Raw genomic sequence first — 14,989 nt, forward strand, 5'->3', positions numbered from 1 at the left:
AAAAGAGTACTATCATTGCATTAAGAAAAGGAAGCAAGTACAATGCTATATAGGAAAGTAGGAAACTGCAATAGGCACCACTGTGCATATGGGATAGGTAAGCCTGCATGTCCTTGGCCCTGAAGCTTCATACAAAGAGGCTGTCAGTGAGTGTGATTGCTAAATCTCAACAAATGGGTCATTGGATAATGTAGTTTAGCAAATTACAAAGAGCACTAAATTATTTCAGCCAACAATGTTGAAAAGGGCTATATTATTTTAGCCAAAAGAAACTAATGTTAGCTTATGATGGCATATAGAGTTTTGTGCTGACTGTATGTCAGAAGGGGATTGATTTATTTCAACCAGTAGAGTTGGGTGATGTGCATTTGCAACAAGATTTGGGTTTACAAGGGACATAGTAGAGCATTTACATTCTATTCACATGAGATTGGATATGTGGATCCAGATGTTGTGATACCAATAGTGATATTGACTACTCTGCATATATCTTGAAATATACGTCCCATTCCAGTGCTACCTAGAACTCATTTAGAAAATTTGATTGAGCTATTGAATGAGAGGATGGGGATTCTTGAATCATCTTCAATGCCTTATTGTAATCAATGATTGAGAGTGTCTAAGAAGAATGGATCTCTTCAACAGCATGTTTAGACCCAATACAATGATATGCTAATATCGTAGGTATATCAATCACAACATATCGAAACAAATCCTACCTAAATAGACAATCATGGATAATGATAGAATTTAAGGGAATGCTCATATATTTAAATAGCTCAATTGATATAGTTCATACAAAGTATCATGGTCTCTTAGGGAGATGATAATAAGCAGAGACAAGACTTGGACCAATCAATACATTCAAAGGGGGTAAGCCACTCAAAAACACAAGGCATAAGCTAGATGACCATTCCAATCATAGCACTACAATGAAGCTAAATGTGAGTGTATGGAGTTGTATATATGGAATGAATTGGCATTGTACTCATGCCAAGGATGCAACCCTTATCTATTATCATCGTAATCCTCATCGCTTTCTCTCTGCTTCTTTTATAGCCTTTGCTACCCCTAGCTTCTTGAAGTCCTTCTACCACTATCTTCAACTAGATGACTGCCTTTCATTACTACACCACTCTCATCAGCATTGATTGCTAATTTTAGCCAACAATCTACCCCCTCCATCCTATATCTAACACATGGTATGCACACAAGACTCCAACCCACAAAGATTTCATTATTCAATGGCTTTTTCATCTTCCTAAGGGGGCGCATCATGGGGTGTTACTCATTGTGTCAATGCTAGGGTCAGTGGACCAGAATTGTGTGGATCCAGTAGTAGTGGATTTGAGGGATAGGGTAGAGGCAAAGCAGGAGGAGGCCAAGGTTGGGAAAGGCAAGGATTGGGAGGTGTCGGTGATAGGGATGAAAGTGGTTGTAGTTTAGACGGTTCTACTGGAGCCAAAAATCAATGCAATTCCACTGCGCAGATTGAGGAATATGGTGAAAAAAAAGTTTCAAAGCTAGGATTTCCAAGTTGTAGATACCCATCCAAATAGCCTACTAAAGCTAATTTTTCTCCACTCTTGCCCACCACAAGTTGTTGTTGTTCTAGAGATATAATCTATTTAGTTTAGTGGTTAGCAGTATCCTCAAGCAAGTAAATGTGCATGACACACTTGGAAGATAGGGCCCCTACCTACATCAGCCTACCTTTGAGTTGCTCCACTTGGAGCACAGCCTGATGTCGGAATGAGGTGCCAATGTCTTGTGTTGCTTCTAGTCTTTTTTATCTATAGCGAGCTTCTTCTACACTAGGTCTTTGGCAGAGGATACTTGAGCTCAAGTGTGGAAATCTATTGTGGTGGGAGGTGATGGAACTAGTCCTGAAGAAGAAACAACACTCCACTACATCATCTGATCCAAGATTTTTCAAACAGATGATAGGATGTGCTTGCACAAGTATTTTTCCTCCCCATCTACATCAATAGTAGTTGGGAATGGTCATTTTGAAGCAATTCAACTCACTCTAAGGCCTCATCCCAATGTTTCTCAAGAGCTTTACAGTATTCCAAGAGTAGAAGCCATTTGGGGTCCTCAAAGAAAGTGCTAGTGGAGAGGTCAAACAAGTAGGGCATGCCTTCTTTGCAATGCTTCATCATCATGTAGGGGAATAGACTCCTCTTTTACTGCTTGTTTCCCTTTGCCTAATGGTTTTGGCATCGGGGTAGTGCCTGCCTTAGTTATTTGCAAGGCATGCTTCTTCTCCTCTTGAGTCAGATCTCCATGGATCAAGATAGTATTTAGGCCCATCCTACTATGAGTTGCAACATCTATGGCAATTTATTAGGAGTCGAGGCTATTGTAGGATTGTTAAGCTCTGCATACACACCTTAGGGAACTTGTGCCTCGTGTTGATGTTTGGCCACCAACCTATTTGCAAAGGAGAGGTTTCAAGGGCCAAGGAAAAGGGATCACCCACCCCAAAAGTAGTGGGAATCTCGAAGGGGCAACCAGCATCACTTATATCATCGAAGGCTGGGACTGCACATTTGCATCTAGATTATCCTCCTAAGGAGGCCGAGACAAGAGCTGGAAACACAAATTCATCAAGGTATCCCAAAATCATTGTAATGTTTCATCCCAAGCTTCATGCATCTCCACCTGGCTCCTAAAGCTCCTATAAGACCTGGAGCCATTAGGATTAGTGACTAATGCCACATGTATGTGTAGGAATATGGACTCTGTTTGTACCCATTGAACCTATTCTGAGATGGAGTTTGTAAAGTCCAAGTGAGCCTCCTTACAGACCAAAAGGGGCTGTCATTGCTGCTAGAGTTTCACCTCATGTTGGTGAATTGGGGACCAAAGAGCCATATTCTAATACCACACCTCTGTCCAAAGCATTAGAGACTATTACTAAACCTATTGGTACTGGAAATTTTCTACTACCACATAATTGAGATAGCACTGGAAAATTTCCTAGTAAAATTCCATTAGGATGCTAATTTTGGTGGTAGGGGTTGAATGTGCAATTTGGGTGGGGATTGGGACAATTTGGATGGGTTTTTAAGTAACAATCATAGCTGATTGACTAGCCATCTGCTACGCTTCCCCTTGCTACACTTGCAACTATATGACGGTTGTACTAGCAAAGCATAGTGAGACTTCAAGTAGTCAAAGGTGGAGGGTTTTGCCTACTACAGAGGTAGACTAAGGGGTGGCTTGGGTGGCTTCCAAGGCCGCAAGCTTGTCATCACTGGTTTTCTTTTTGGGATGTCCAATAGAAGTCATATTAGCCTACTCCTATATTACATTGGACTATTTATCTAGTTGAGCCAAAGTAGTAGCTTGTGGGAAAGAAGAAAAAGGGTTGCCAGCATGAATGGTGGGAAGAGAGTAAGCAAGATCCACTATGGCAGGACAGGGAAAGAGGAAGGTGAAATTTTGCCTACATATGACTCTCAAGGACTTCACATCCAAAGGACAAGTCAGAATTCATTGATTGGGTGTGGAGGGAGATTTCCCTATAAATCAGTAAGATTAAAAAAACTTGATGGGGTTGTGTGAAAATCCAAAACATGCTACTCCATCACATCTTCAATTTGCTAGGAAGCTTATGCATCCAAGTCTTGACGACCAACACTGCTTGTCTCGGCTCAAAGACCTAATTCCTAGAGAGGTGATATGCCTAGTTTTTTACTAGAATTGGATTCCATATAGGAGGTAGAAACTTCACATCTAGTCTTTATCCAACTTTTTGAATCTTTCAATTGGGAATGGGGGGGGGGGGGGGGGGGTCCTATGGAAGAAAGTGATCTCCAATAGCAATCCAAAGACTAGAAACAATAAATTCCAAAGGCATGATTGCCTCGATGACAAGTAGAAGCGTGTAAGAAGTTACACATGTTGCCACCTTGAAGGATATGTGGTAAGCCCATAATGCCACTGGGAGCTTAATATCCCAATCTTTCCTATGTTTCTCTACCAATTTGGTAAGAATTTTACATAGGGTCTTGTTGGTTGATTCGGCCAAGTTGTTTGCTTACAGGTAGCATAGAGAGGATTTATTATGAATTACCATGAAGAAAGTAATCATATGCTTGATGACCTTATTAATAAAGTAACTACCTTGATCACTCACCAATTCTACCAAGACACCATAGCAACTGAAGATATCCTTGAATAAGCACTTTGCCACTACCTAGACTGAATTGTTTGAAAGTACATAAGCTTTTATCCACTTGGCACAGTAAATTATTGGAGTGAGGATATATCTATTTTTGGTGTAAGATGCCACAAGTTTGATAGGACCAACAAATTCCAATCTGCATTTTTTTAAGGATTCCAATGGTAGGATTGGGTGAACGGATAAACAATTCCCAAAAAGGAGCTAGCCAAGCCGCTGCTAAGAATCACACTTCTTGACAAACTAGCACACATTTCCATGCATGATAGGCCATCATAGTCCTACTTGCTAAATTTTCTTGATAGTAATATCAACTCTAGGAAGTGACCTCCTGCTATTCCTTGATAAGCTTCTTCGATCATCATCTTGCTCCATGGGTAGAACCACATGCTAGAGTACTTTGGATAAGGTCCAATGTAAAGCTGGCCTAGGATTAGGATAGACTCAAAACATCAGCATCGAAGAGCCAACAATCATTTGTGTTGGTCCATCAAAATTTGTTCTAGGACTTTACGAGTCTAGGAAGACCAAAATTTTATTGTACCAAGGCTAGGGAGGATTCAGAGGAGGCCAACAGGTTCCGTATTATCAGCTCTGTTACGAAAAATAGTTGAGCATCGGAGAAGTCATCATCAACTCCTAATGAGGGTCCTTTGAAATCTATATGAGAGACAAAATTTGCAATGATGTTGAGATCATGATCTATGCACCACTTTGAACTCAAACTCCTAGAGTAATAATATCCATCTAGCCAAGAAACTTGTGACATTCTATTGTTTAACCAAGTAAACTAGAGCGAAACGGTCCACAAGAGAAACAAATGAATGACCAACAAAATAACGACAAAATTTCTTAATTGAATAGATTATTCCCATGCATTCTCATTCAATGATAGAATATTTTTTCTCAATAGAAGAGAGCTATCTACTAGCATAAAAAATTGGTCTACACCATCCCCATCAACAGTAGTTGAAAATGATCATTTTGGAGCAATTCAACTTGCTCTAAGGCCTCATCCCAATGTTACTTAAGAGGTTTGCACTATTCCAATGGTAGAAGCCATTTGGGATCCTTAGAGAAAGTGCTAGTGGTTGGAGAGGTCAAAGAAGTAGGGCATGACTTCTTTGCAATGCTTCATCTCATGTAGGGGAATAGGCTCCTCTTTCACTACTTGTTTCCCTTTGCATGATGATTATCGCATTAGGATAGTGCCTACCTTGGCTGTTTGCAAGGCATTCTTCTTCTCCTCTTGAGTCTGATTTCCATGGATGAAGATAGGCTTTAGGCACATCCTACCAATAGTTACAATATTTATGGCAGCTAGAGTCGGGGTTGTTGTAGGCTTACTAAGCCTTACAAACACATATTGAGGAATATATGCCTCCTGTTGATGTTTCACCACTGACCGATTTGCAAAAGGAGAGGTGGTAGGGGCCAAGGAAGAGGAAGCACCCACCTCAAAAGTAGTGGGCAACTGGGAGGGGCAACCAGTGTCAACTGCATTGGAGGTTGGAACTGCACATTTGCATCTAGATTATCATCCTAAGGAGGCAAGGGCAGGATCTGGGAGCACAAATCCATCAAAGAAGCATAGAATCATTGCACTACTTCATCCCAAGCTTCACATACCTCCACCTAGAAGGACCCATACAACTCCTACAGATACATGGAGTGATGGGCATCAATCCATTAGAATTAGTGGCAGATGCCACCTGTTTGTGTAGAAATATGGATTGTTTTTGCCCATTGAACCTATTTTGAGATGGAGTTTGTAAAGTTTAGGTGAACCTCTTGACAAGCCAAAAGGCGATTTCATTGCTCTTGGATTTTCACCTGCTGTTGCTAAATTTGGGCCAAGAGAGCGACATTCTTGTTGAGATGGCAAGCTCAACATGTGCTGACATTGATGATGGACCACCTGCCTAGGAGTCCGCATGTCTACACCTAGCAGGTTGGTGGTCATTATGATACTCACATGGCCACTGACTTATCACTTATTATATTTAGTTTGTTACACCTACCTACAGTTGGAAAAGATATAACATTAGTCGATTAGTGTAGTCGGTTATGCATTGTTTGACTTAGAAGGCCACTTTCCTTTATGTTGTATCTTATCTATACTTTGTGTACATTGTATAGTGTATGGAAGAAGAAGAAGAAACCAGCAAGAAAACGTTTTGGCCTCCATCTCTCTTCTTGTGTTCTTGAGTGAGCTTCCTCTTGTGTATACAATGTGTATTTGGCGCAGTAGCCCAAGCACATCCCCCCATCACGCGATTCTTAACATGGTATCAGAGCCGCGCCACTGAGAGAGGCTGATTTCGAAGGCTGAAGTGAAGGAGAAGAAGCAAGGTTCGAACAAGCAAGCAACGGGTAAGAAGCTCTCCCATTCTTCCACTCTCTATCTTGGATAGTGCTTGTGGAGGCATCGGAAGCAGGGTCGAGCAAAAATCTTAGATTGCTGTGAGATTTGGTGTGCAAGAAAATCGTTGTATATTCTACAGATTTGGGGTTATTTTGGGCGTCTGAGGCCATTTGAGGCCCCGTTTTAGAGTCGCAAGGTTACGGACAATAGTTTCAAGGTACACTGTGATTTCAATTGTATTGACCGAAAGTGGGTGTCCATGTTACAGATTGCAAATCTATAATTTTTAAGGTGTTTACAGGAAGTAAACATAAGGTTTATCTGCATATAGGTTGCAAATTACATATATTGTTGTGCACGTGTTGTGAAAGATTGTGGAAGACTAGCTTGTTGTGTTGTATCCTTGTTTGTGATAATGGTAGAGAACAGTGGAAATCCCATTATTGAGAAGCTCGACAAGGACAACTACCCTTCATGGAAGTTCCGTGTGACGAACTTCCTCATTGGAAAGGGCATTTATGAGTATGTCTCAAGTGAAGAAAAGGAGCCAAATCTTGGTATCCCTCCAACTACACACAAGTTAAAAGCATGGAAAGAGTGGAATGCGAAAGACAAAAAGGTGATGTACTGGCTATCTGTAGTCATTGATAATACTATGATGGGACATATCAGGAATGCAAAAACTTCACATGTAGCTTGGACAATTTTTGAGAGCATGTTTTCAGTAAATACAAAGGCATGAAAGATTCAACTCAAGCAAGAGTTGAATGCCTTGAAGAAAGGAAAAATGTATGTCAATGAGTATGTGTTGAAGGTGAGGAGAATTGCAGATGCTTTAGTAGTGATTAATGCAATGCCGGATGATGATGATTTGGTTTCATCCACTCTGAGTGGCCTTAACAATGAGAAGGCATGGAAATCATTTGTTACTTCAGTATATGTACGGAAGCCATTTCCAGATTTTAATGAGTTGATCTCTCTCATGATTACTGAAGAGAACAATATGCAGGGTGATTCGTCCTGAAAGAAATAGTGAACAGGTCCAAGAATTTTACTCGAGTTCAGGAAGGGGACGTGGTAGATCCTCTTTGAAAGGCCGTGGTATGGGACGTGCTGGCGATAACCAGCAAAACAGGTTCAATCACCAGTTTGGTGAAATGCAGATTTCTGGAGGTAGAGGAAACTTTAGAGGCAGGGCGAGCTCTAGAGGAAGAGCTGGATGGCAGAATAGTGGTTCTGGAAATTCTGTTATTGTTTGCCATTATTGTGGCAAAATAGGCCATATTGTAGTCCATTGCTATGCAAAGAAGGATGATATTCACAGTGGTAAATTGGAGCAAGGAAACTATGCATCGTCTTCACGATAGAATGAAGACAAAAATGAGTGTCTGCTTGTTATGTAGCATATGATGAATGCAGTTACAACAAAGGGGACACATGATGATGTATGGTATGTTGATTCAAGTGCATCGAATCATATAACCAGTCATGTTGAATGGTTTGGAGAGATGCAGGACTTACAAAACCCAGGTTATGTGCAGATGGGTGATGATTCATGTCACCCAATTTCACACATTGGAAAGGTTCCCTTATCCTTGTATGATGGCGAGACAAAGAGTTTGACAGATGTATTACATGTGCCATCAATTACAAAGAATCTAGTATTTGTTGGCCAAATTGTAGAGCAGGGGTTGCAGGTCCGATTCAATGCAAAAGGTTGTTTTCTAGAAGACTTTAATGATAAGTGCAAGTTGGTCACAAAAGAAAGTAGAGTTGGCCAAATGTTCACTTTAGATGCTGGAATTCTTGCAATGGATGTTACTATATATGCTAAAGGAAAAGGAGTAGTTGTAGATATTGAAATATGCCATAAATGTATTGGACATGCAAATGTGCAAAGGCTGAAATTAATGTAGTCCAAAGGATTGGTTATAGGGTAGCCTTCTTTTAGAGTTGCAGAATTGCATAAAGTCTGTGAAGTATGCAAGTTTGGTAAGCAAGTGAGACAACCCTTCTCTCATGATAGAGAAGTGAGCAGGAATATACTTGATGTAGTACATAAAGATGTTTGGGGGCCTACATAGAATGTATCTCTTGGTGGCAGCAAATACTTTGTCACATTTATTGATGACAGTTCAAGGAAGCTATGGGTATACTTCATGAATGAAAAGAGTGATGTGTTTGAGCAGTTCAAATCTTTTAAGGCAGTTGTTGAAACAGAAACAGGCTTAAAAGTGAAATGCTTGAGATTAGATGGAGGGGAAGAGTACCTCTCTAATGAGTTCAGTGGCTTCTAGAGGACTCATGGGATAAAGAGGCAATTTACTTGGTTGCAGGTATACCCCGCAGCAAAATGGTGTTGTAGAAAGAAAAAACAGCATATTGCAGAAGTTGCACGGGCATTAATGGCTGAAAAGAATATGCCCAAACATTTTTGGTCTGAGGTTGTCCATACTGCTGTCTACATTATGAACAGAACTTCCACAGCTACAGTTTATGGGATGACTCCTGAAGAGTGCTTTACTGGCAACAAGCCCGATGTATCGCACTTGAAGGTATTTGGATGTATTGCATATGTTCATGTGCCTGATGAGCTACAGAAGAAGCTTGATCCAAAGGCTAAAAAATGTATTTTTATTGGGTACTCTTTAGAGCAGAAAGGGTATCGTTGTTATAACCCTGTCATAGGTGAGTTCAGAGTGAGCAGGGATGTTATCTTTGATGAGATGGATAGCTGGTATGCACCTACTAGTGATGTATTAGATGATGATAATGATCATGACAGGTATGTGCAAAAGGAAAAACAAAAATCACATAGTCTTAGTGGACCAAAAACATCATCTGGTACTATACCTAGTGAGCCCTTAGTCTAGGAGACTAAGGAGTAGTCCCACATCTTTAGGTGGATCTACAAGTGTTGTAGGGAAGAACAGAGGAAAGAAGAAAGTGTTGGATGGTAATGATGTATCTACCAGTCATTTGGGATTTGATGGAGATTCTAGTGGTTCGGAGAGTTTGGATGATAAGCTTGGCATTCCTTCAGTCAGGGCACTAGGTGTACAGAAAGCTCATAGTAATGTAAAGGCTCCATTAAGTGATCTGGTGTGGTACATAGATCTAGCAGGCTTAGATACCCTGTTAAAAGATTTGGTTTTGAAGGTTATGCAGCTCACCATTATGCTTATATGGTGAAACTAGTTGAGGATGTTGAGCCCACTTGTTTTGAGGATGCTGTTGGTCATGCTCATTGGGATGTAGCAATGGATGAGAAGATGGCTGCATTAGAAGCCAATAAGACTTGGGATTTGGTACCCTTACCTAAGGGTAAGAAAGCTATTGGTTGTAAGTGGGTTTACAAAGTCAAGCATAATGCAGACGGTTCAGTTAGTAGGTATAAGTCTAGGCTGGTTGCAAAAGGCTATGCTCAAACATATGGCATAAATTATGATGAGACATTCAGTCTAGTTGCTAGGATGGCAACTGTTAGGTGTGTGATTGCCGTGGCAGTAGCCAAAGGTTGGATTTTGTAGCAAATGGATGTTAAGAATGCCTTCTTGCATGGTGAATTGCAAGAAGAAGTGTATATGGAGCAGCCAGTAGGTTATGAGGATTTAGAGCATCCCACATATGTGTGCGGGTTAAAGAAGGAACTCTATGGGCTAAAGCAAGCACCTAGAGCATGGTCTGACAAGATTGGAGAGTATCTTGTCAATATTGGAATTTGTATTTTTGATGTTGATCACTCACTTTATGTGAGAAAGGGAGATGCAGGGTTGGTCATCATAGTCATCTATGTGAATGACTTGATTATTACAAGTGACAGTGACAATGGGATTGCTGAAGTTAAGGACTTCTTGAAGAAGAATTTTGAGATGAAAGATTTGGGTGAGCTGAGATACTTTCTTGGTATTGAGGTGATCAGATGTGATGATGGTATATGGCTATCCCAAAGGCAGTATGGCTTAGATATGTTATCCAATTATGGTATGACAGCATGTAAGCCTCTTTAGTACCATTGGATCAAAAATGTGAAACTGAGTGTTGATGTTGGGGATGAGATAGAAGACCCTACTATGTTCAGGAGGATAGTAGGGAGTTTGATTTACATGACTATCACAAGGCCAGACTTTAGCTATGATGTTGGCCTTATCAGTCAGTTTATGCATATGCCTAGAAAGCCTTATTTGGATATAGTTAGATGTATATTGAGGTATGTGAAGTCCACTTTACATTATGAACTTTTTTATGAGGCAGGTAAGGATGTACAGGTCTTTGGATACACAGATGTAGATTGAAGTGATCAATGGAGGCATACAAGTCCCGCTCAGAGAAGGTGAGCGCTTCCTTGAGCTTAGTGACATTGACATTGTAAATTTTTGGGAAGTCATATCTGCCATGGATGTTTGGATTGAAGTCCACTCCTACCCTTCTAGGATATGGCATCTAGGTGGGGTTATTCCTCTCAAAGGGTAGGGTGTTGTAGAATGATATCCAGGCATCCATGTTAACGTCCCAAATGATGCACATTCTCCATCTTGGTTGGCACTCATAGCACTTCACTATTCTGGGTACTTCCATGACCTTGTTCTCCTAGTAGTCATGAGCCTCCATTCCCCATAAGGTGGGATTCTTCTCTCTTTTGGCCATCCACCTGTCTCCCAACTTTCTTCCTACATTAATCACCTCTTCCACCACCTTGGTTAATAATACTCTGCTCAATGTAGTGGGTAATCAGAAATTAAATTCGAAGGGGTCGCGGCGGTTCTCTTTCTATTCCCATACTATGAGTTCTATGCTCTAGCCTACTAGGAAATAGACATCTCTTGGAGGGATGGGTGCTTTTGGGGCCACTATTGGTTGAGCTTTCAACCTCCTCCGTGCCTGGTCCAACATCTTGGTTCTCTTCCTTCTGATCTTTTTTTTTATTTCAGCAATGATGTCTACCTCTTGCTATACTTCAAGCTATAGAGAGGGGGGCTATGGGACTAATTTCTCATCTTATTGCCCCATTTCAAGGCTTGATCGTGCTTCTTTAGTCAGCCTTTGCATCTCCTCTCCCTTGTGCTCTTGTCGCTCTACTTCCTTGGGCCTTGCTGCTTGTGCTTGGATATGCAACTCGTATCTCAAAGCCATGTGGGAGATCTTCATCTTTCTCATTAATGATTCAACGGCCTCCTCCTCTTCTGATTGCGTGGTGTCTAAAAGAGTATTGAGGAAGGTGCATTATTGGGCTTCCAAGATTTTTTGTGTGGTCTTTGCCCTGCTTTCTGCTAACACATTGTCACCTTCTACAAGGGCTAGCCAGCTTGCTAAGGCTCTTAACCTTCCTTCACTCCTGTCTACCCATTCATCTGCTCTTCTTTTCATCTCTTCCAAGCTTTTGTTAGCCTTTGAGATAAGGCCCTTATTCTATGTTCTTGTTCATCGACTTCTTTCTCTTCTGATCCTCTAGTTCCACATCCACCCTCTTCTCCAACTAGTCCATGTTTTCTTGGTACCTTTGGGCCCTCTCTTCTTCTCTGGCTACGAGCTCCTCTATGGCATCCTGGACCCTCTTCATCTATCCTTGTAGCTCTTCTTGTTGCAAGATTAGGAGCTTGTACTCCCTTTGAAGTCCCATCATCTCTCCTGATTCTCGTCTTCAAGTTTCCTCTGCCATGTGTCCTCTTGCTCCTCCTTAGCCCTAAGCTCCACCTTTAGCTCACTTATGTCACATTGATACCCGGCTACTTGGTGGGTTTTCTTAGGAGGATGGAAAGCCACTAATGTGTATTAACACCATATTAGAGATTTTGGGAATTTCCCAAGTCCCACTTTGAATGAATGTCTTACTTTTGTGAATGAGAGAGAGCACTATGTTTATGTTTATCTTTAAAGGGCACTTTGTATGTTACAAATATGAGATCAGACATCTTGAGAGCTTAAATGACGAATGTAAGCTATGTGGCTGTTACGAGATTTGGAATTCACCTCTATCTTTTCTAGCATACTAACAAAATATGATGTTGTATGTTGGTGGAAACATCAAGGAGGCTTAACTAGTGTATACCTAGGAAATTTCCAGGTTTACTGTAAGAATACAAAGGTTTGATGGAGTGGAGAGAGAATTTAGAATACAAGAGCCTTAAACATTGTATGAAAATATATTATCATGGCCAAAATTTATAATGTTATGGATTTGAAGATATTATAATACGAGTTTTTTCTTTTAGATATAGCATCATTTAAAGTGACATGTATAAGTTTCATGAACTAGGACCTTAAAAGAATCACCACTAACTAGGTGTGGTTTAATAACTTGATCTAATATCATATCGTAATAAGTTTGGATAACCTATGATGTGATGGTTCTTTTTTTGTGTAAACCAATAGACACAAGTATGTCAAATAATTGCTCACTCCATTTACATTTTTTGTATGTATATGCATGATATATAAATATCTTTTATTCAAAATTTCTATCTATCTTGACAATATATGGACAATATGGATATTGACTTTGGCCAAAATTAAAGAGTTTCACACCTTGACTAGCTAAATGAATTTTCATATCATAAAATAAAGATTTATATACCAAGCTAGAAGTTTATGATTTTTCTAAGACTAAAGATTTAACCTTTGACCAATGGTTTGTGTTTCCAAAGAAATAGACATAAATTTTATCATCAATCAAGACTTATTTGTTAGCTAAGACATAAAGTACAAAATTGGACTTAAACCACTTTATAAGAAATTTCAACACAATCAACTAATGTTATTGAAAGAATAAAAAACATTAAGTAGATTCTCCTCATTAATATTAGTAGTGTTTAAAAACTCCAAGGTAGCTACACAAAACACTTTAAATTTTTAACAAGCATATATTTTATAGCCATGTAAAAGCCCTTAATGTAAGGGATATATTTACTATGGAAGTCAAAATTAGTCCATATAGAGTCATTGTCTTGTTGCATCATGTATATTGGAAAAATACAACTTTTGTAGATAGCTGCACTACCATTTATGAAATGTTTGTGATATCCTAACTCATGAGCAAGTTGCATTGCTTCCATATCTTTCAAAGTAGAGACTAAATGAGTCTGCTTCAACATGGATAATTGTGAGTTGTTCAATGTAAGTGATAGAAGATGTGAGGCATTTGTTGAGTATGCTTGTATAGTAGATGGTTATAAAGTACAAAATAGGATTTAAACCACTTTATAAAAAATTTCAATACAATTAACTAATGTTATTGAAAGAATAAAAAACATCAAGTAGATTCTCTCATTGATATTGGTGGTGTTTAGAAACACAAATGTAAGTACATAAAACACTTTAAATTTCTAACAAGCATATATTTCATAGCCATATAAAATACTTTAATGTAAGGGATATATTTATTATGAAAGTCAAAATTAGTCCATATAGAGTCAGCGCCTTCTTGTTAATCATGTATATTGAAAAAATACAAATTTTGTAGATTTTGTATAAAACATTTAACTACACTACCATTTATGAAATGTTTGTAATATCCTAACTCATGAGCAAGTTGCATTGCTTCCATATCTTTCAAAGTAGAGACTAAAGGAGTTTACTTCAACATGGATAATTGTGAGTTGTTCAATGTAAGTGATAGACGATGCGAGGCATTTGTTGAGTATGTTTGTATAGTAGACTATCATAAAGTACAAAATAGGATTTAAACCACTTTATAAGAAATTTCAATACAATTAACTAATGTTATTGAAACAATAAGAAACATCAAGTAGATTCTCCCATTGATATTGGTGGTGTTTAGAAACACCAAGGTAATTACATAAAACACTTTAAATTTCTAACAAGCATATATTTCATAGCCATGCAAAATCCTTTAATGTAAGGGATATATCTATTATGAAAGTCAAAATTAATCCATATAGAGTCAGCGCCTTCTTGTTACATCATGTATATTGGAAAAATACAAATTTTGTAGATTTTGTATAAAACGTTTGGCTGCACTACCATTTATGAAATGTTTGTGATATCCTAACTCATGATCAAGTTGCATTGCTTCCATATCTTTCAAAGTAGAGACTAAAGGAGTTTGCTTCAACATGGATAATTGTGAGCTGTTCAATGTAAGAGACGGATGACGTGAAGCATTTGTTGAGGATGTTTGTATAATAGATGGTCTCTTGAAGCAAGAAGTAATTGAAGATTGAACATATATACCATCTTTATCAATCATGGTCTCGTGCGGTGCTGATGATGAAGATGAAATACCGTCATTCTCTGCTCTAGTCCATTCATCAATGACAACCTTGAATTGAGCATACAATTCATGTCCATATTGAACTGGATCATGTCCATATCGATCAAACTTGATGACTTCACGTGCATCATGGTATTTGCTTAAGCGAGTCAAGTATGGTAGAAGTTCTTTGATCAAGATAGAGTCTTCACGATCAATATCAAAT

Source organism: Lygodium microphyllum, chromosome 19 (genome assembly GCF_053477565.2).
Source record: "Lygodium microphyllum isolate KBCC chromosome 19, Lygodium_microphyllum_v1.1.10, whole genome shotgun sequence".
NCBI classification, from domain to species: Eukaryota; Viridiplantae; Streptophyta; class Polypodiopsida; order Schizaeales; family Lygodiaceae; genus Lygodium; species Lygodium microphyllum.